We start from the raw sequence: 23,349 nt of genomic DNA on the forward strand, positions 1-23,349 counted from the left end.
ATGTTGACCAGGCTGGTATCTAACTCCTGACCTCAAGTGATCTGCCTGCCTCAGCCTCCCAAAATGCTGAGATTATGGGTGTGAGCCACTGTGTCCAACACATCATGTTGATTTTTACCTCTATCATGACTCTTCTCTGCCTCCCCACTATCACTGTCTTAGTTTGCATCCAGATTTCTCAGCTCCATTAACGCAATAGTCTTCTAACAAGTCTTCCGCCTCCACTGTGGACCCACTCCAAGCCACTGTCCATAGTACTGCCAAGGTAATCTTTCTAACACATGAGTCTAATCAGGTTACTCTGCAGTTTCCAGAGTAAAGGTCAAACATCTTGGCATGGCCTGTGTCAGATACCTATTGCTGCATAACAAACCACCCTAAACGTAGTGGCTTACTACAACAATGACACATTATTTTTTATGATTCTATGGGTTGACTGTGCTCATTTGCAGTCGGATGATGACTGAAATAGCTGCATGGTCCAAGATGGCCTCCTCCCTCACATGCCCAGCAGTCAGTGCTGGCTGTCAGCTGGGGCGCCTCAGTATCCCCACCACCTGGCCTCTCATTCTTCAGTAAGCTAGACTGCCTTCCTTACAACATGATAGCTTCAGACAGCGTTTCAAGAGAGGCAGGTCTCGGCTCTGGAATTTGAATAATATCACTTCTGACACATTCTGTTGGTCAAAGTAAGTCATGAAGCCAGCCACATTCATGAGGTACTGGAGTAGGCTTTGCCTCTGGATAGGAGGAGCTGCAAAACATTTGTCACCACATTTAATCTACCACAGGATACAAGGCTTCTCAAGATCTTGTCCCAGACTGTCACTTCTCCATCCTCATTTCCCTGCTCATACTCTTTGCAATAGCCATTCTATGTGCACTTCCCAGAATATTCTATACTTTTATATGCATGCCTTTTTATTTGCTTTTCCTGCTTCTTGGTGGCCATACTGGAAACTCCTCAGATATCACCTTCTCTAGGGTGCCTTCCTTGATCCCCAAATTCGATTTAGTTCTGTATCAGTTGAGATGTGATTTGTTGCAGGTAATCAGAATTTTGACTCAAAGCATCATAAGAAATCAGGAAATGTATTATTTTATACATCAAGAAATGCAAGGCCAGGCATGGTGGTTCACGCCTGTAATCCCAACACTGTGGAAGGCCGAGGCGGGAGGATCACTTGAGCCCAGGAGTTCAAGGCCAGCCTGGGCAGCGTAGGGAGGCCCTGTCTCTACAAAAAAAATTTTTTTTAATTAGCCGGGCATGATGATGTGCCCCTGTAGTCCTAGCTACTCGGGAAGCTAACAGGAAGATTGCTTGGGCCCTACTAAGCCTTGAGAGGTTGAGACTGCAATGAGGCATGATCGCACCACTGTACTTTAGCCTGGGTTACAAAATGAGACCCTGCCTCAAAAAAATAAAATAAAATAAAAAGGAAGAAAGAAAGAAAAATGAAAATGAAAGAGAAATGCAGAGGTGGACAGATGTCAGGGTTGTTTGATGTAATGACTTAGTAGCGTCACCAAAACCCGGCTCCTTTTCAAATCTCAGTTTGGCCTCAAGATGGCTCTTTTCACAGTTGTACAATACAGTTGCTTCGGTTCCAGATGTCACAGCCAGATGCAGCAGTGTCCAAAGAGAAAAAGAGCCTGTCTTTCTTGATGCATTTTTCTTGGGATTTGGAAACCTTTTCCCATCTTCCCACAGGCAACCTCCCTTCATGTATCCTTGTTCACAGTGAGTTCCTTTGTCTACACCCAAACCAGTCACAAGAAAGAACAATTGGAATCAACCCGACTTGGGGCTAGTGTTACGTCTCTTAAGTCACGTGGAAAAGGGGTATACCCCTGAGTAGATTTGGGAAGGAAGAAGAAAGGGAACAAGGTGTTGTGGAACAACCAAAAAGGCCAACAAAAAAGCTGTGTCTCCCATACTCCATAGTCTTGTTTTTTTTTTTTCCAGGAAATGTTTCTGAGTCATAATATTCCATAGGCTTCTATGTACAACTCTATACCAGGGGCTTGCAATGATTGCTTCATATAACTAGGACAGAGGAGCTTGTTATTTTATTTATTTTGTTTTATTTTTGTTTTGTTTGAGTTGGAGTCTTGCTCTGTCACTCAGGCTGGAGTGCAGTGGCATGATCTTGGCTCACTGCAACCTCCGCTTCTCAGGTTCAAGTGATTCTCCTGCCTCAGCCTCCCAAGTAGCTGGGATCACAGGTGCATGCCACCATGCCCGGCTAATTTTTGTATTATTTAGTAGAAATAGGGTTTTACAATGTTGGCCAGGCTGGTCTTGAACTCCTGACTTCAGGTGATCCATGCGTCTCGGCCTCCCAAAGTACTGGGATTACAGGTGAGAGCCTCTGTGCCCAGCTAGAGGAACTTTAAAAAAAAAATTTACCACAGACCAATTAATTAGAATCTTTGCTGGTTGAAACCGGCCATTAGCATTTTATAAAATCGATGCTAGGGATTCTAATCTATAACCAGAAACTAGAGCCACTGCTCCACCCTTTCACTTATCGCCCACTACTGGAATTATTTGTATGCCCATTTTCCTCACCAGACTGCACACTTGTTAAGGGTGTGGGCCAGTCTTCTTTGTTTACGTATCTCTTAATATCTAGCACAATGCCTGGTTTTCAGGTAATAAATATTTGGTGAGTGAATGAATAAGTGAATGCAATGTGTCAAATTAAAAGGAGGGTTCTTTGCTTCCAAGGAATTAGGATTTATTGGTGAAAGCAGGTGCATATGCAAATATAAATATGATTACATCAGCTAGAAATTGAAGGGGGAAGACTGAACATGGAGGTGGCTACAATAAAGAAATCAAAGCTTGACAACCTTAGGTAAATAAGTTATATAATATGGAGGAATGAGTTTGTAAGCTGGAAAGGTAGCTTGGGGTTAGATTTCTAGAGGGTCATTAGTGTCAAACTAAAGAGATGGTCTTTGTCGTATAGGCAATAAAAATTTGTGAAAAGTTTTTTTTTTTAATTGGAGACTGACATGAGTAGACCTTTTGAGTTAGAAAGTAACTGGTGTGACTGTTGAATGTATACTGGCTGGGAAAGATGGGTTAAAGGCAGAAAGAAAGGAGAGTACTGAGTGAAAAGCATTTTTGAATGGTTACTGTGTGCCTGCCATTGTGAATGACATTTTATTTAGATTACTAAATTTCTAAATACTAGCCCCATTTAATAGATGAGTAAACTGCATATTTAAAAAGTTAAATAACTTGTCCAATGCATACAACTGTTAAGCGCAAAAACTGGAATCCAGTTAGTCTAATTCCCAAAGCTCCCATCAACTATCTGCTGGTCCTCATAAGAGACTTTGAGAGCATAAATGAGAACAGTGGAAGTGAAAGTAGCTAACAAGGATTATAGCAGTAAGACTTTTTAGAGTTAGGATCAACAGAACTTAATGTAAGTGATGAGGAAAAAGGTGTTAGACTTCACTGAGTGGAAAAGGACAGTCTAGCTCTGAGTATGCTGAATTTGAAAGATTCTTAAAATATCCAAAAGATGCTTTGAAAGTTAGAGACAACCCCAACCTTTGGCCGGGCGCGGTGGCTGGCTGGGCGCGGTGGCTCAAGCCTGTAATCCCAGCACTTTGGGAGGCCGAGACGGGCGGATCACGAGGTCAGGAGATCGAGATCATCCTGGCAAACACGGTGAAACCCCGTCTCTACTAAAAACTACAAAAAACTAGCCGGGCGACGTGGGGGCGCCTGTAGTCCCAGCTACTCGGGAGGCTGAGGCAGGAGAATGGTGTGAACCCGGGAGGCGGAGCTTGCAGTGAGCTGAGATCTGGCCACAGCACTCCAGCCTGGGTGACAGAGCGAGACTCCGTCTCAAAAAAAAAAAAAAAAAAAAAAAAAAAAAAAGAAAGTTAGAAACACAGACTTTTAGTTCAGGAGCAAGAGGTCAGAAGCAGTGCTATTCAGATGTGGGAATCATGGCACACAAGCTGTAGTTACAGCGAAGACAGAGTGCATATTGGGAACACTTAGAGTGGGGAGGGAAATGTTGATAGAATCTTAGGATCATCTATATTTAAGTTATAGGCAGAAGGAGATGAAGGAAGAGTGGCCAGAGGGTGAGAGGAAAATAAAAAAAGAACGTCTTAAAAGGAGAGTATTTTAAGGAGAAGGTAGTCAAGAAGAATGTAATTGAGGTATACAGCCTTTGATAAGTACAGACTACTCATTCAAGAAGTTTGCCATGGACTACATCATACTAAATAGCAAAGAAAACACTCAACAGAGTGAAAAGGCAGCCTACAGAATGGGAGAAGATATTTGCAAACTATATATCTGCTAGAGTTAATCCCCCAAATATATAAGGAACTCCTACAACTCAATAGTAAAAGAAACTAATAACCTGATTTGAAAAAGGGCTAAGGGCTTAAATAGATATTTCTCAAAAATAGACATCTAAAAAGCTGACAGGTATATGAAACATTGCTGAACCTCACTAATCATCAGAGAAATGCAAATCAAAGCCACAGTGAAATGTCAGCTCACACCTCTCAGAATGACTATTAACAAAAAACAAGAGACAGGTATTGGCAAGGATACGGAGAAATTGGAACCCTTGCATACTGTTGGTGGGAATGCAAAATGGTGCAGCTGCTATGGAAGACAGTATGGATGTTCCTCAAAAAATTAAAAGTAGAACTGCCATATGATCCAGCAATCCCACTCCTGGGTATTTTTCCAAAAGACTTGAAATCAGGATCTTGACTCTTCAAGATCCTGAAGAGTACTCCTCCTTTTACCACAGGAATATTCACAATAGCCAAGATGTGAAAACAACCTAAATGTCCATCAGCAGATGAATGGATAAAGAATATGTGAAGCCGGGCGCAATGGTGATACCTGTGGTCTCAGCTAGGGGAGGCTGAGGCGGGAGGATTGCTTGGGGCCAGGAGTCCAGGTCCAGCCTGGGCAACATAGTGAGATCCCATCTCAAAAAGAAGTAGAAAGAAAATATGGTATATACATACAATGGAAGTGTTCAGCCTTTGAAAAGAAGGAAACTCTGCAACATGTGACAACATGGATGAACCTGGAGGACATTATACCAAGTGAAAGGAGCCAGACCCGGAAAGGCAAATACTGTATGATTCCACTTATATGAAGTATCTAAAATAGTCAAATTCATAGATTTAAAAAGTGGAATGGTGGTAGTTATCAGGGACTGGGAGGAGGGGGTAATGGAAGTTACTAATCAATGACCATAAAGTTTCAGTCAAGTAGGATGAATAGGCTCTACAGATTTGTACAACATTGTACCATCAGCAACAGTAATGTATTGTACACTTAAAAATTGAAGAGGATACATCTCATGTTAAGTATTCTTACCACAATAAAATAAAATTAAAGTTTCCTGTCACTGGAAAAAAGCTTGGGGAGGAGGTGAGTAACTGAGGAGTGGATACAGAGAAATAAGCCTCCTGCAGACGAAAACTGTTGGAGGGAGAGAGAAAAATGGAATGTATATCGTAAAGTAAAAGCGGAAAGTGCCCTGAAGGAAACAAGACGGGATGAAATAAAATGGTTTCTTTTTCTGTGAGGTGGGACGGTTTGAGCCTGAACCCACCGCTGTGTGAATCAGGTGCTTCCTTGAAGCTTCCTGCCCTGGACTGGGAACTGGTTTCACAACGTTCCTGAGCTTCAGCTTGCAGTTGGAGGTGAACAGGACGCCCCTTCCACGTGCTGTCCTGACTAGCTGGTGACCGTGTTGATGAACGTCCTCTCGCTCCCCACTTGGGAACTGCGTGTTGTGAGGGCTGCCTCCCCCGACAGGGTTGCCTCCTCCTGTCAGGGCGTGAATTTGGAATATTCTCAGTACAAGAAGGACTATTCCTCCAGAAGCATGAGGTGTACCTAAAAAGAGCTAACCCAAATTATATACTAAAAGTATAAAAGTTTTTTTTTGTACTTTCATAACAATTCTGACACCAAACGTGTGGGGTATTTCCACACCAAGCAGTTCAGTTCTCTGGTGACACTAGCTGGTGTCTTACAATTCAGTTCCGTTCTGGAGTTGGCATCAGATCCCACGAATTAAAGGGCCCAGTCCCACGAGATGACCCCCCCTTCAGATGTCAAGTGCATGTCCCAGGTATCTACCTGTACTTCTGACCGACCTTCTTTAAGTCAGGGGTTCCCACATCCTCCCTCCTTGCATTTGATAATTTGCTAGAATGGCTCACAGAACACTTTACTTACTTACAGTTGATTATAAAGGACACAACTTAGGAACTGCCACATGGAAGAGATGTATTGAGCAAGGTGCCCTCTCCAGGCACACCACCTTCCCAGCACCTTGATGTATGCACCATCCCAGGAGCTCTGGAGTTGTTAGGGTTTTTATGGCTATTACATAGGCACGATTGATTATATCATTGGCCCTTGGTGGTTGAGTTGATCTCTAGCCACCTCTCCCTTGCCTGGAGAGGTGGCTAAAGAGAGGTGGTGCTGAATTCTAATCCTCTATTCACATGGTTGATTCTTCTGGCAACCGGTCCCCATCCTCCAAGAGTCACCTCACTAGTATAAACTTGGGCGTGGTTGAAAGGGGCTTACTATGAAAAAGCGAAGACTCTCCTCTCACCCTGACTGCTCAGGAAATTACAAGGGTTTTAGAAGTTCTGTGCCAGGAACCAGGGCAGAGACCAAATACAAATTTCTTATTATGTCACCTATAGCAGTTGTGTTAACTTTAGTACAGTAAATTTAAGCTCATTATACCTCCTTCAGAACGGATACACATTCCCTATCCATCATCTCACTGTCCCATTCCCAAACTGTGGGGGTGTAGATAGAAGCGGGGGTGGTCTATCACAGCCCAGCAGCACTCAAGACAGGATTTTTAAGTGACTCTGGGAAGGCAGGCATTCAGAGTTTGGCTCTTTTAACATGACATATGTGAGAGGAAACAGGAGTGCTGTTTGGAGGTGTGAAAAATGGCAGCTCCCTGGTGCCATCTACTCTTAGTACACTTTTTACTACTGCTAAATATGAAATTAAAATAGACTTACTGTATGGACTCCCAGATGCTCTTGATAAGATGAACTTTATATTTAAAGAAACCTTTAGATTTCGCTCAAATGCAGGAAATTAGGGAGAATAGTGAAGTTTTCACTTTCAAGAAAAGGGTGTTATTTTAAAAATCTAAGACAAAGATTATAGGAGTCCTAGCTTTCCACTGGTTAAGCCTTGTTGAGGCAAGCTGTATTCCAGTGTTGAGTCTGCAGTGGCCGAAGCAGCCCTGAAGCAGCTGTGCCTGCCATGGGCAGTCGTCTCCATGCGGCCATTCCTTCTCTACACGCAGGAGGGATTCTGCAGAGGTGCCACTGGGCGAATTCATGCCAAGAGTTGAGTCCATTTGTGGTCTTCCCGTATGATCTTTCCACTCTTTGCCTCCCTTAACCTCGAGACTCAGTCTTCTTCCAAAATGTGTAGATTTTGTTTTTACACTTTTTTATTCAGGTAAGTTCACAATTCTTCTCCCTGTATCATTTTTTTTCATTTTTTTTTTCTCAGTCTTTCCCTGGCTTATGCCTTCTCAGCAAAACCTAACTTATACGCCCTTAATGAGTATGCTTTGAAACCCTCTTTTCATTGCCAGGAAACTTCTCTGTATTCTCATCTTTTCATACAATTTCTTTCTTCATCTTTGCCTTAACTGGCTTCTCCTTGAAGAGGGCTTGTCCCTTTGAAAATAACTATTCATTCCTCAATTCCTTTTGGATCTAAAGGCCAAAAGGAGTGATCAGTCCTTATTTTTCTATCTTTTCCTCATGTTGGAGAGCATAGAGTTTTTCTATATAGGTTTACTTTTTAGTGCTTTGTTTTATGCCTCTGGATAGTAGGTCACAGAGTACACAGAGCAGGCTTACACACGCACACGTCAAATGAACAAATCCAGCCACACCACCTGTGCAGTCTCTTGAATTCACTTCCTCCACCACTGCCTGGATTCAGGCTCTCACCTGGCTTGTTGAAGGCACCCTCAACTAGTCTGTCAGCCTTGGTCTTTCTCTTGTCTATCATCCACACCACACTAGGTTTTGTTTTGCTTTGTTTAAGCCTCCTTTTGATCTTGTTGTAGTCCTTGATTAAATTTTTCTGCCTCCTTCTTACCTATAGGATAAAGGCCATGCTCTTCCAACTTCAACTTCTGCCATTGAATTGTATGCCAGTCAAGGAAAACCATAGGCAAAACAATAAGAAAACAACAACAAAATAGCAGACATAGTCCTTGCCTTCATGGAGCCTATAGTCTGTAGTCACAACAGTAGTATAATTAGAAAGTAGGGTAGTGCTATGAAGGGGAAGCTGAGAATGCTGCTATGAGATATTACGGCATGGTGGGGAATTTCAAAGACCTTTCTGAGTAAATCAAAATTAGGTCAAGACCAGAGGATGTTCAAGAATTAGCTAGGTAAAAAGCTAGGGGGAGAATATTTCAGAATGAGATTCTACCATGTGCCAATGTTCTGCAGCAAGAAAGAACTTGGTTGTTTTAGGTACTGGAAGGCCAGTGTGTCAAGAGAGCTGTGAATGAGTGGGAGAGTGGAGCAAGAACTAGACAGGGCTTAGGTTTCTCTTAAAATGTAGTGAGCAGCCAATTGTTGGTTTTAAGCAGAGTGGTAATATGGTCTGCTTTACAGATTTTAATTTTTATTCCAGCTGCAGCAGTCACCTCGAGTCACTCTGTTTCCCATGCACCTTGATGCCTTTGCTCCTGTCTTTCTCCCCTTCACCTTTTTTACTTCTGGGAATTAGCACAGCACAGTAGTCCTAGAATGAACTCTAGAACCAGATGCTTTCTAGTGCCGTGGTTCTAGATATGTTACTTTAATCTATCTGTGCCTCAGTTTCCTTTGCAGAAGTGGGATATAATATCAAGGAGATGGCATGTGCTTAACCCATAATAATTCCTATAAAAGTGTTTGCTATTATTGTTTTTATTACTACTATTAAGATTCACCTCAAATGTCACTGTGTAACCTTCTCTCATCTTTTCAGGTATAATTCATTACTTCCTCTTCTGCACTCCCACACTGCCATGGTTGTTTTTATCATACTGTTAGAGAGTTGAATATGTACTTTTCTGCTGTTATAGATTATGAATTCCTTAAGGACAGCAGTCATGCGACATCAAGCATCAGGATTTATATTTGTCCTCTACCACTGATTAATTGTATGACATTAGATAAATTGTGCAGCTTCTCCATCTTGGTTTCCTCAGCTATAAAATGAGGGTAGCATTACCCATCTTAAGGCCTTCTGTTTTGGTTTTGTAAGAAACACATTTGCACAATAGTTAATATTTAGAAAACACATATGCTTTTCTTCCCTGCCTCTGTAGATTTCTAACAACTAAGTTAGAAACAAAGTTGAGTCTGGTTATTTACTGATTGGAGGCAGAGGTGTTGAATGAATAAATAATGAGGGTTTTATCAATGAGTAAAACAACAGAACACAAAAAAAGGAAGAAGCAATTCTGTTGTTAAACGAAATAAATATGTTGTACTCCTGATACTAACAGATAAATCCTAATGTTTAAGCTCGTTCAAAGTATGTTTATCCTGTAGCGTGTATTTTTAAATCCAGTTTACTCTTAGCATTTTGAAGAAAGATAAACATAATGGTCTGAGCTCAAATTGAGTAGAGGTTTCTTCAGAACATAGTTTTAAAGCCATTAAAATAGAAGATGAAAAGCAACTGATTAGAAAAAGACTGCTCACTTATTTAGGGCTTAGTTTTCTTATCTATAAAATTTGATAGACTGATAGATTAAATGATCTCTAAAATTCCTTCAAACTCTCTAATTCTATGGTTTTATGATTCCCTGGTTCTGAAGACTTGTACAAAATTACAACAACTTAAGATGCTAGATAAAATCCTAATGGTGAAAGGGAGAGGAAGTTAGTAAAGAACTAAATGGTTAACAGTCTGGAGCCATTTAATGGAGAGGGAGACAGCCCTGCTACCTCAACGGTAATTGAGTTTCATAATGATGACACTGAGTCATCAAAAAAGGTTAAATTTGGTTCAACCTACTCTCCTTAAAAGACAAGGAAATGTGTAATGCATTTTTAAGATTTTTACCAATAATATTTTAATATTTTGTTAGTTTTTATTTGACTTAAAATTTAAGCTTTAATTATTTGGAAAATTCACTTTCGTGAATGCCTATTTCCTGTCCATCAAACAAGCCCATTTCAGGGGCTACAGAGATCTTCCTGCTGCCACAGAATAGCTTATCACTCTGGTATCATGGTCGTTACTCTTTTTGTAATTTAGTGTCCTAAATATTACACATAAAAATGCCACCATCGCCGGGCGCGGTGGCTCACGCCTATAATCCCAGCACTTTGGGAGGCCAAGGCGGGTGGATCACGAGGTCAGGAGATCAAGACCATCCTGGCTAACACGGTGAAACCCCGTCTCTACTAAAAATACAAAAAAATTAGCTGGGCGTGGTGGTGGGCGTCCGTAGTCCCAGCTACTTGGGAGACTGAGGCAGGAGAATGGCATGAACCCGGGAGGTGGAGCTTGCAGTGAGCCGAGATCGCGCCACTGCACTCCAGCCTGGGCGACAGAGCAAGACTCCGTCTCAAAAAAAAAAAAAAACAGTGCCACCATCTCAAGCTGGGAACAGTGGCATATGCCTGTAGTCCCAGCTACTTGGGAGGCTGAGATGGGAGGATCATTTGAGTCCAGGAGTTTAAGGCTAGCCTGGACAGCATAGTGAGACCCCATCTAAAAAATGAAAAAAAAAGTAGGGGATGAACTGAAGAGGCTGAAATAGATAATACTGTGCGTTTGTGTCATGCTAAGAGGTTTAAATTTATCCTAAGGGCAGTAGAGGAGTGACAGTCACATTTATGTTTTAGAAACACGAGTCTAGTGGCAGCATGGAGGGCAGATTGATAGACGTCAAAGCTGGAGGATCCGTGAACAATTTGGAGACTGTTGTGCCAGTCTAGACAAGGGATGGTAAGAACTTGGACAAAGGTAGAATTAGTGGAGGAAGAAAAGGAGGAACGGACATACGACTTGAAGGAAGTGGAATCTGCAGATTTAGAGAAGTACATGATGCTTGATAGGGGTTGAGGTTAAGAACTGGATGGAATTGGATCCAGTTCTGGCTTTCTGTCCTGGGTAACTGTTTTGGAGGCACCATTAACTGGAATGTTCTGGGAGAGCCTTTGCTTTCCTGATGTAAGTACTGCTGCCTCCTGCTCTCTGATGCCACGACAGCAAAAGCCATCATGCAGCTTTGAGGTGATAAACAGGAGAGTGGACATCTACACATTAGTAAGAGTGGAGCAAAAAGAGCCAGCTTCCTGGCACGCTTGTGGAATAGCTGCCCCTGCCCTGGCCATGCTACCTCTGGATTTCTTGTTATGTGAGACAGACAACACTTACATGCTTAGAAATAGGCATCTGAATATGTTTATAACCAATAGAGTGAAAAATGATTGGTCAGTTGTAGTTTATTTTCCTGATGTCTTTGCATTCTAAAAACAGATTGAACTCTAAAAAGAGATGCAGCTCAAAAAATTTATTTTAATATATTTGTATGTTGAATTTAATTGTACCATTGGCTTCTAAGTTTTTCTTTTGTTTTTTTTATAGAGCAAATTAAAGAAAAAACTTCGTTTTTACTAGCAGACCTCTTAGTATACAAATGGGGAAAATGTGCATATAAAGATGGGACCTAAGATTTGGAACAAATTCCAGAGGAAAATTTTGTTGACGTTGGAATGAATTACTAAATACTATGTTTGATATTTGGTAAAAATTGCTTATTTTTGTTTTCTACTCTGAGAAGTATTTCTTGCAGTCTTATCATTAGAGAATAGACTGGTTCTATGGCTATTTTTTATAGGAACATATTGGCTTCTTCTTTAGACGTTAAATCCAATGATATATCCTGAATCTTAAAAAACAAAACAGTAAATCTGGAATCTTACCGAAACCAAGTCTTTTCCATATACATTTGTGTCTGTCTCCATATTAAGAGAGATTACATCAGAATTGAAGGCTTTCTTTGGTCCCAAAATCTGTACTTTTTTAAAAAAGCAGTGATTGCTGTGGCTTCTCCAGTATGCTGTGAAATATATATGGAAGTTATTCCAGTGTTTTTTCTCAGTCTGACATCCAAATGGCTGTACATTACTTAAAATCTACATTTGAGAGTCTGTTTTCTAATGGTTAATCAAAGTGTTTTCATGCTTGCAAATTCATCTTCTAACAGCTTTTATCATCGTGGCATTAAAGTTAAGAATTTGATGTGTTATTAAATCACTTTTCATTTAAGATATTTTATGCAGCCTTCAAACAAAGCCCTGAGGGAATTTGGGAGGAAAAATACAAGAACCGTAGGACAAGTAGGTCATAGAGTGCAGCATCATCAGATGGTGGAATGCAGGGCAGGGCTGTGCGTCAGGAGACTTCATTTCTATCCATAGCTCTCTTCATGACTTAGTGATTGACCTTGGGCTACTTATCCAAGAGCTCTTGCCTCAGTTTCATCTTAGATAAAATGGGGCTAGAAGTCACTGGAAACACATGTGGAATGTATTGTGGAGTTCATAGACTCATTGACTGTCAAATCTGGGAGACGCTTTTCAGTCATTTGCTCCAACCCAAAATGAATCCCCACCACATAATTTTTTGAAGTGTTTTCTGCTCTCTACTTGAACAACTCTTGTGACAGTGGACATCACCTCCTCCTGAAGAAGCCCACTCCATTTTTAAATGTTTTTAGTTGTCAAGAAATTAATCCTGGGGAATACCTAAAATGGGCAAATTCCTAGAGACAGATAGTACATTAAGGTTATCAGGGACTGGGGGAAGAGGAAAGTGGGGAGCTACTGCTCAGTGGCTAGAGAGTTTCTGTTTGGTGAGATTTAAAAGTTTTGGGCTGGGTGCATTGGCTCACACCTGTAATCCCAGCACTTTGGGAGGCCGAGGCAGGCAGATCAAGAGGTCAGGAGTTCGAGACCAGCCTCACCAACATGGTGAAACCCCGTCTCTACCAAAAATACAGAAATTAGCCAGGTGTGGTGGCGTGTGCCTGTAATCCCAGCTACCTAGGAGGCTGAGGCAGGAGAATCGCTTGAACCCGGGAGGTGGAGGTTGCAGTGAGCTGAGATTACACCACTGCACTCCAGCCTGAACGACAGAGCAAGACTCCATCTAAAAAAAAAAACGTTTTGGAAATAAATGATGTGAATCTAATTAATGCCACTAAATTGTGAGTCTAATTAATGCCACTAAATTGAACACTTTACCACAATTTTTAAAGATTCACCTTAGTTCTGTCATCTCAGTGTGGAGGTAGACCATATTGTCCAAGTTTTACAGAAGAGGCAACAGAAGTTTTAAGATCCCATGGCCAGGGAGGAGCAGTGTCAGGATCTGCACCTGAGTACTTGACCTTCAGACTGTTGGTGTCACCAAGTTCATACTGCCATCACTATTGGGAACCAATTCGTTCTCATCATTTGGGATGCTTTTCTTACTGTGCCCTGAGCTGGCCAGTCCAAAGGAAGGCAGAACATTTCTACCACCCTTGTTAAATCCAGAGACTTAAAACTTAGTTAATGACATGGCATGAGCTTTTTTAGCAACTACAGCACACCATTGATTCATACGGAGCTTACACTTAATTAAACTTGCTCCCCCAACATTTGATTTATACACGCTGCTCTTTATTAAAGCAGGTTCCCCCTATTCTTAAACTGGTGAGATTTGTGTTAAATTCAAATATGCAAGAATTTTAAAATGTCTTATGTATCCCTATGTGAATACATCTTGTTGCTTTTGACCGATTGTTCCAGTCTCATGATTATTTTGACTCTTGATTATGGTACCCATCATATTTGTTATATCTTCCATCATAATTCTATCTTAAGTGTAAGTCAAAATGGCTTTGGTTTTTCTCATCCAAGTTATTGATAAAAATGCTGAAAAGGACTAGGACATAGACCTATTTCATGGCTGATCACCCTCTGGCCTTTCATAATAGCCAACACCTGTTTACCATGCTGCCTCTGTACCAGAAACTATTTAAATGCTTTTTGCATATTAACTCATTGAATCTGCACGACACCCCTACAAGGCATTGTTAACACAATCTTCATTTTATACATGAGGGACCTGGAGCACAGAGAGGTTAAGCAATATGACCAAATCACATAGCTGGCAAGTGACAGAGCCAGGATTCAAACCTCTTTATTGAGCTTCCAGAGTCCATTCTCTTAACTAGTCTGCTGTAGTGCTGCTAACATGAGCCAGGATTCTAGTCCATTCTGGGTTAGGATAACATAAGAGACTGTATTAAATCTAATTAATAAGATTGCTATTATAACATTTTTTAAAGTATACTGTTGGTGGCAAAATAATCTGAAATGCCAGACCAAAGCATTTGTGCTGTATCTTCTACCAAGAAGTTATTTCCCCATTTGTTCACCAAACTGTAATCTCCTGTTCTTTCATGTCTGCTGAAAAGACATTTCCTTTTTGTTTTCCCAGGCAAACTTCAGTTCTCCTTCTTTAATATTACCTCTGCACTTTGTACAAATGTCCATTGCATTTTGAAATGGATTTCAACAGTAAGCCAACAACAAACATTTATGAGCACCTAGAACATATGACAAGCATTATTCTGGGTAATGGGAATATAAACATGGGAAAATGGTGTTCCTGCCTTCGGATTTACAGCTGACTAGTGAGAGCCAACACAAATATGGCCCTGGTCCCTGCTACATCATAGCTATTCTGCAAATACCACATGGCTGAATGGAAGAGAGCTGAGGACCAAGAAAGTCTTTTAAAATGCCCAAATAAGCACCTCTAAACTTTTTTGTGCTTTAGATTAAGATTGTTTTTGACCATCATGGCAGTTTTCTTCCTGAAACCATTGGATCCCCAGCCTTTCCTGGTGTGTTTCAGTGAGCTTAGGCTAAATTGCACTGTGGAAACAGCCTGAAAATCTCAGAAGTTTGTAACAGCCAATGTTTCTTTCCTGTCCAGGTCTGTCTTGGGTCGTGTGCAGCTCTGTTCCACGTCATTTTCACTGTGGGACCCCAGATGAAGGAGGGGCACCTATCTGGGACATTAATGCTAGTATCAAGGTGAACGAACAGAAAACAGGTTCCTTCTGTAGGAATACCTGTGGCTATAATTTTTAGTGATTTTCAAAATCTTTACCATGTTTATTCCACCAATCTGATAGTTATTTACATGTATTTTCTTGAATTTTGAATATCACATGCTAACAGGCTAAAGTTAAGCTGCTGGCACATCTAAGGGAAACTTTAAGATTGACTGATAGGGTCTTTTTCATTACTCAAGTTTTAAGATTCTATTATTGAACTGTAAGTCACCACTTGAATTGTTATGCATATTTCTATATAGTATTTTTGTTCTCCAAACATATTTGTAATCAATTCATCATTTAGGAAAAGAGCCTCAAAATTAATTTAGCTAATTTTACTTTGCAAAAGCATTTCAAGATCTGTTTAATGCATTTTAACTGAGAGAGATAATTGCTTGACAGACTACAACAGAATTGAATGTGAAGCTCTTATTCATGTATTCTTTACTATATAATTTAGGGGTTAGGATGAATGATTCATTGCTAGCCTTGACAGAAATGCTAGCCTATTTCTGTTTTCCTACATGCAGTAGCAGAATACATATATGCTGCTAATTATTTAATTTAAAAAATAACTGGTGTGTAATACACTTTAATTAAACAGGCTTTTAACAATTGGGAATCTTCTAGAATGATGATGATATAACAGAAGGTAGCGCTTTCTTCAGAAAGACATACAGCTGACTTTCCCTCCACCCATGATACATTTTTCAGAGCCTTTCTCCAGAGCTGCCAAAATAATGGTACAGTACTGATGCTGGAGGTATAGAAAAGAAAATAAATTGTGGCGATGGGTTGATTTTTCTTCACTGAGGATCTAATTACAGGGAATTGTACTTAACCTAATCAAACAATAACGGCAATTTCCTAAGAGTAAATTAGGGAACAAATTACTGTGAGATGAGTTGCCGAATCTTTTTCAGAGGTTTGGAGAAAAACAGAATGTCTGTTCACCTGTTTGGGCCCATTTAGTATTGGCTTAACCAGGCGCTGGCTGCAGTTTCTAGCATGCTGGGTCTGAAATTGTGACATGTATAGGAGCAGCAGCATTGGAGGGCAAAGCACCTCAATAGGGATGGGACAGGTGAGTTGAAGGAACAGGAATTGCTTGTGACCGTTGTTATACACACATCTATCTGGCTAGGCTAGATGGAGATCGATTAAAAGACGAAACAGGAAGAAAAGCAGTAATGACAAAGTGAGTAGTAAATATGATCATTTGTTCTTGGAAATTATCTGAAAATAGTTGGCACAGTCTGTGAAAACACAAGCAAATACACATGCCTGTTTATGCAAATACATCCATGATATTTACAATTTCAAACAAATATATGTGGCCTTTGGAAAAAACCTCCATGACATCTAAGATCTTGTTCCCTGCCCCCTACCTTAATTTGCTTAACTGACACTCTGTGGCACTGGATTTTCACTTTGTTCTTTGAAGCTGTTTCTTATTCCACTAACATTTACTGAGCTCTCACTTTGAGCTTAGCAGGATGTGATGCTCTTCTAGGTGGGGGAATGCTGGGAAAAAAATCCAGGTTCCTGGGAGTTGAACAGACTCACTGAGACTACGTACCGTTCTTTATGGGGGCATTTGTGGTTGAGCCATGGGAGACTCAGACAGCCCGTGTTGCTATGCCCCACTTCAATTGTCCTATCTAAGAAGCCATCTTGACTTTATATCAAAATTCATGGGAAAAATATTCCTTGACTTCCTTTTAAATGCCATATTTTATCTGTGCACATCATACCCAGGATTGTTGAGATGGTAAGAAGATACGTTGACATTTGGGGGGATTCCTTACCCACCTCATTTCCTTGAGAACCAAATTCTAAAGCTCTTGCCAGCCTTACAGACACCCAATGGAATCCCTGCTCATAGGCATATTTTGGGCACATCAGTACGTTTGTCATTTTCTCCCTGGAAACAGTTTCTCACACCCACGTTGCAAGTGTGTGATCTGTGATTATATCTCCTGCTCGTTTTCTGTGTCCTCTTTGCCTGGAGCGAGGGCTGAGAACATGATTCAGCTTAGGGAAATAATACAGAATGTGGTTGTTAAAGGGATCTTTCAAAAAGCAGCTTTTTATATGTGTGCAGTCACTATGCTTGGCGTAGCCTATGACTTCATTCACCTGAAACAATGAAGCAGATTCTAGGATTTTAGAATTATAGTCTTGGACAAACCTAGAAGACACCTGCTTTTGGGCCCTTGGATATAATCTTATTTCATTTAAAAGATTTTGACGATTTTGAGACAAAGGCGCATGCTAACTTTGCTCCGTGATTAATCCTTCCAGTGTTTGTTGCTGTCTTGATTTTATATCGAAAACCATGAGGAAAATGTTTCTTGACCTCCTTTTAAATGCCATATTTCATCTGTGCACATTGTACCCAGGATTGTTGAGATGGCAAGAAGATACATTGACATTTGGGGGGATTCCTTACCCACCTCATTTCCTTGAAAACCAAATTCTAAAGCTCTTACCAGCCTTATAGGTACCCAGTGGAATCACTACTCATATGCATACTTTGGGTGCATCGGTGATTTTTGCTCACTGTGACTAATCCTTCCAGTGTTTGTAGCCTTTCTTATAAGGAGAACTTCTATTTCAACTTTGTTAATTTGGCTTCACAAAGTAAATAAGGGGTACTGTTGTTTCATCTTAATCAGTGAAGGGAATATGGGATGTCCTGATATAATTAGTCCTTTGATTTTTAGTCCTATCCAGCCGGGCTTGCTTGAGAAGTCCCTTGTGTACCCCTGTATTATCAGACATGCTGTATCACAACAAGTACCTTTTGATGTTTAAGAATTAATTCCTCTAAGGAATTGTAAAAAAGAAAGATATTTTGGGTGTTAACATCCTGAATCAACATTTCCATTTTCTGAGTATGTTTCTTTAGGACTAGGCATCGCTGAGATGGAAAATTAGTTCTGAGAGACTTTCTTTGGAAACAAAATGGCTCACCCTCAAATTTCCCCATTTCTGGATGAAATCTGATTTAATAATACAGTATTGCTCTTCAAATATGAGAGAAATCATTGTAAGGAAGAATGTGGGTTTTAAAGAATAGAAAGGGTTGGATAAATGTTTTTATAAAATAGAAGTGAAAGGATCAGAAATCAGCAGTATCAAAACAACATGAAAAACTGATTAAACCAGGCACTTGTTACCTCTCAATTTCTCTGTGTGGAAATTCTACCTCAATTTTAAAATTCAGAATTTAAAAACAAGATTCAAAGGGTAGTTAATGAACAAAAACTTTAGGAAAGTCAAACATGGTGTGGCGTAGGATTGGGGCTAAAGTGAATGTGCAATTTAGAATTGCTAGTGACTTTTCATCATAAAAGAGCTGAATAAAGAAGAGTCAGGAATCTTTGGGCACATCTGATGAAGAATAAAGTTGAAAAGGAAATATCAAAGGTGTATTACAAAGACAAAAAGGAAATTCTATAAAAGGTAAGGAGGACTTCCTTAGGGAGGATGGATATTAAAATTGCAAAGTGTTATTAATGCTGTGTTAGGAACAGCAGGTAGTGGTGGAAGTAGTGGAGATCTAGCTAGGCAAAGGCACGATGTAGGAAAAGGATGAAGGAAAGAGAAGTATTTCATAACGTGTGCTAATCTTTGGGCAGGTGTCTTGTATGTAAATGCCCGTCATAAAAGAAACATTGAAAAAATGAAAAAAGTAAATCTTACAACTCAGATTGTAGATCTGAGTTATAAAATAGAATTAATAGAAAACAATTTATTCCCTAGGTTATTTTTAAATACTTCTGTTGATGATTTAATCCTGAATGACTAACTGGGAAAAGGGATAGGAAACTTGTGCTAGTAAGGAACTGATTACAGCATAGGAGAGCAGTTTATGGTAGTGTGGCTGTCTGAACGGTGGCCCCCAAAGATGTCCACACCTTAATCCCCATGGATTTGTGTTATTTTACTTTACTACCTTGTTACCTTGTATGATAAAAGGGACTTTGCAGATGTGATAAAGGATTTTGAGATGGGGAAATTATAGTGGATTGCCTGAGTGTGCCCCAAATGCAATCATAGGATACTTATAAGGGGAAGATGAGATCAGAGAGTGTAGTAGGGGATGTGATCAGGGAAACAAGAGATTAGAGTGATGCCAGGGAAGGGGCCATGAGCCAAAGAATGCAGGAAAGGATACTGGGAAAGGCAAGGAAACAGATTCTCTCCTAGAACCTCCAGAAGGAACACAGCCCTGCTAATACCTTCATTTTAGTCCAGTGAAACAGATTTCAAACCTCTGACCTCCAGAACTTTAAGAAACTAAATCTGCTGCTTTAAGCTACTAGAGCAGCAATAGGAAATAGATACAGGCAGTAATTTGCAGATAGTTCTAAGTGTAATTGACTTTTACATTGAATATCTATGAGCTTGTCTTCAACTTTGAGCTTTGAAAATACCACAAATTGCCGGGCGCAGTGGCTCACACCTGTAGTCCCAGCACTCTGGGAGGCTGAGGCAGGCGGATCACGAGGTCAGGAGATCGAGACCATCCTGGCTAACACGGTGAAACCCCATCTCTACTAAAAATACAAAAAAAAGCCGGGCGTGGTGGCGGGCGCCTGTAGTCCCAGCTACTTGGGAGGCTGAGGCAGGAGAACGGCATGAACCTGAGAGGCAGAGGTTGCAGTGAGCCAAGATCGCGCCACTGCACTCCATCCTGGGTGACATAGCGAGACTCTGTCTCAAAAAAAAAAAAAAATTTAAAAGGTTCTGGTTCTGTATCATATTCTTTGGGTTGTCAAATTCATTTCTTCAAGGTTGGAAAAATTGGACTTGGACTAGATTTGAGGTCACCTATGCTGTGTAGGGTTTTATAGAAAACTGCTTCCCAGCTGGGTGTGGTGGCTCATACCTGTAGTCCCAGCACTTTGGGAGCCCAAAGTTGGAGGATCGCTTGAGTTCAGGAGTTCGAGACTGGCCTGGGCAACATAATGAGATCCCGTCTCTACAAAAAATTGTAAAAATTAGCTGAGCGTGATGGTGTGCACCTGTAGTCCCAGCTACTAGGGAGGCTGAGGTGAGAGAATCGCTTGAGCCCAGGAGGTTAAGCACTCCAGCTTGGGCGACAGACTGAGACTTTGTCTCAAAAAAGAAAAAAAAAAAAAAAAACACTTTTCCCATACATACCCTCATTTGATCTTCTTAATGAGGGTTTTGTTTCCCATTTTACAAATGAGGAAACTCCAAGGTTTTTTGTGTTTTGTTTTTGTTTTCTGAATGAAGGTATTCTTCTAGAGCATTCGTGGTTTGTTTTTATACAGTTAAGGTTCCGATCCATCTGGATTTTTTTGTATGTGTGGGGAGAATAAAACGAGGAGCCGCTGTTTTTTTCTCCAAATGGCCTGTACTGTCCCAACACAGTTTATTGAATCAGTAATTCATCTTTCCTATGCGAATTTAAAATATTGAACTTTCACATCAAATTTGGAACTACAAAGTAGGTTAACAAAGTGAGAACTATTATAAGAATAATCTCTCAAATAGAAGAATGTAGATGTCTTCTTGTCTCCAGTTTATTTATGCTTAAACCTTAAGTTTAAATGTTTGGGCAGAAAACACTTATAGTCCTCTATGAAATAAATAACTTGGTAACTCAGAGAAACCACAAACCAAATTACTCTGAAGAACAGTAATTCTTAAAGAAAACCTCATAGGAATTCTGGAACAAGGAACATCAGAAATCCTGTACTTCTGATGAAATCAATGAATTAAAAGTCCTACTCTCTGGTGTGGAGATAACCTGTAACTGATCCAGGTTCCTGAGCAGCTCAAGGAGGTCGATGGAAGAGGAAAGGGATTTAATGTAAATTTAATGCAGTTTCTTAGATCTGATCTTAGAGAATATCTAACTAGGTTGAAAATTCTCTTTCCATTGTATTTTCAATGGAAGAACAACAAAGGATTTTAATAAAGCCTTTTTATGCCAAGCTGACTTTAGAATAAAATTCATTCACTGACTTGCTTTTTTAAAAAAAACAGAAAGTTCTAAGCATCCTTCTGGTTTGCAAGTCTTGACGATTACCCCTCTTTATTTCTGAGAACTCAGGAAGCATCTCCGGCAGGGGTTATCCTTAATAGGCCCCTGATCTCAGGGTTTTAAGAATCACTTCGGAAAAACCGACAGATGGATAAAAAATAATTACCACACAGTGTGAGTAAAACCTTTTAAAAAGTCCATTACTCTGGGAGCACAGAGCGGCGACGGTTTCCCCAGGCCTCTACGTTGGGAGACTTGGTTGGGACAGTTACTTGACTGGGCTGCATCTGAAGGGACAGTCATCTTAATCAGTAGGAAAATATTTGCCAAACCCAACTACCATAAGAATTTAATGCTGTTAAATGATAGTTTGTGGGATAAGTCTGGGGTATACCTTCTATTTGTAGTCCTAATCTTGGGTCTAGTGTTACTGAATTATTTTTTCCTTGCTGTACCTGAGATGCATATATAACCCTTTATTGCTCCAAAATAATGTACCTGCCAGTTTTCTGGATATCCTGCCAAAACTGAATGCAAATTTTTCTCTCCAAAAACTGCAAGTTTGGGGCTTGATTTAATTTTCTCCATGAAGAATAGGCAAGCTTGATGAGCAGCAACTCTTGTACAATTAAACATTACTACATAAAATTAACCTACTTTGAGAAAACAGCTAAGGAAAATGTAAGGCTGTTTATAACATTCATACATCTATAGTCAGCCTTTCATTCATAGATACGAAGCATCCGTGGAGCTAACCATAATCTTGATATAATACCTCCCTAGCCTTTTTTTGTTTGGTTTTTTTTAGAGAAGGTCTCAATCTGTCACCCAGGCTGGAGTGCCGTGGCGCAGTCTTGGCTCACTGCAGGCCCACTTCAGCCTCAACCTCCTAGGCTCAAGCGATACTTCCACCTCAGCCCCCAAACAGGCGAGATTACAGGCATATGCCACCACGCCCATGTAATTTTTTTTTATATTTTGTAGAGACAGGGTCTCCCTATGTTACCCAGGCTGTTCTTGATCTGGGCTTAAACAGTCCTCCCTCCTTGGACTCCCAAAGTGCTGGGATTACAGGCATGAACCACTGTGCATGGCCACTTCCCAAGCTTTTAAAAGCCCTTATCAAAGTATCATTGCTAGACCCCAGTGGGCAAAAATTGGCTCATGGTACTGTAGGGGACAAAAACAAACAAACTAAAAACTTTTCCTTTATCTTTTCAGGTTTAGTGGCTGGGGCCTGTGAATTAAACTGACAAAAGATAAATTAACCAGAGAAAAAGCATACACATTTTATCACTGTTAATATTTTTATGAGCACAGGGCTTCACAGTAGTACATAAGAAGTGTTTAGACTTCTTATGTACTACTTGTCTACCTAACTTAGAAGGGAAAAGGGAGAGGAAGAAAAGTTTCCTATGGGAAGGACAAATGGGTTTTTAGGAGGACAAGTTAGTGATAATGTTTTTCTTCATGAGTATTAGTGGTCTTTCTGTCTTCCTCAGGGCCACAAAATTCCCCTGGAGAAGGGATTTACAGTAGCCTCAAATCTCAGAAGCTGCTGCTTTTAGACAGATAAGGGAAGATCCAAGAAAGCTTTGTTTAGCACTTGTTGAATCTAAAATGTCTTCAGCTTAAAATAATTTTGTAACCAATGCTGGAGTTCTGAGTGGATCCCCACAACAGAACAGTTCAACATAAAGAATACTGCAAAGGTGAGCCAAGATCGCACCCCTGCAGTCCAGCCTGGGTGACAGAGCAAGACTCCGTCTCAGAAAAAAAAAATACTACAAAGGCTGGGTGCAGTGGGTCACGCCTGTAATCGCAGCACTTTGGGAGGCCAAGGCCAGGGGATCAGTTGAAATCAGGAGTTTGAGACCAGCCTGGCCAACATGATAAAACCTTGTCTCTACTAAACATACAAAGATTAGCCGGGTGTGGTGACACATGCCTGTAATTCCAGCTACTCAGGAGGCTGAGGCAGGAGAATTGCTTGAACCCAGGAGGCAGAGGTTGCAGTGAGCTGAGATCACACCACTGCACTCCAGCCTGGGTGACAGAGCGAGACTTTGTCTCCAAAAATAAAATGAAACAAAAAGCTGGGGAGAATTATGTATATCTAGCCTG

The 23,349-nt window shown here is 40.5% G+C and overlaps 1 protein-coding gene across 1 annotated transcript in view; it reads left to right on the top strand.

Moving 5' to 3' along the window:
• The window catches only part of KCNMB4 (potassium channel subfamily M regulatory beta subunit 4), a 69,401-nt gene that overhangs the window by 35,393 nt on the left and 10,659 nt on the right, over positions 1–23,349 (top strand). The gene's annotated exons all lie outside the window — the stretch shown is intronic.

This window comes from Colobus angolensis, unplaced genomic scaffold (genome assembly GCF_000951035.1).
Source record: "Colobus angolensis palliatus isolate OR3802 unplaced genomic scaffold, Cang.pa_1.0 Scaffold80, whole genome shotgun sequence".
Lineage (NCBI taxonomy): Eukaryota > Metazoa > Chordata > Mammalia > Primates > Cercopithecidae > Colobus > Colobus angolensis.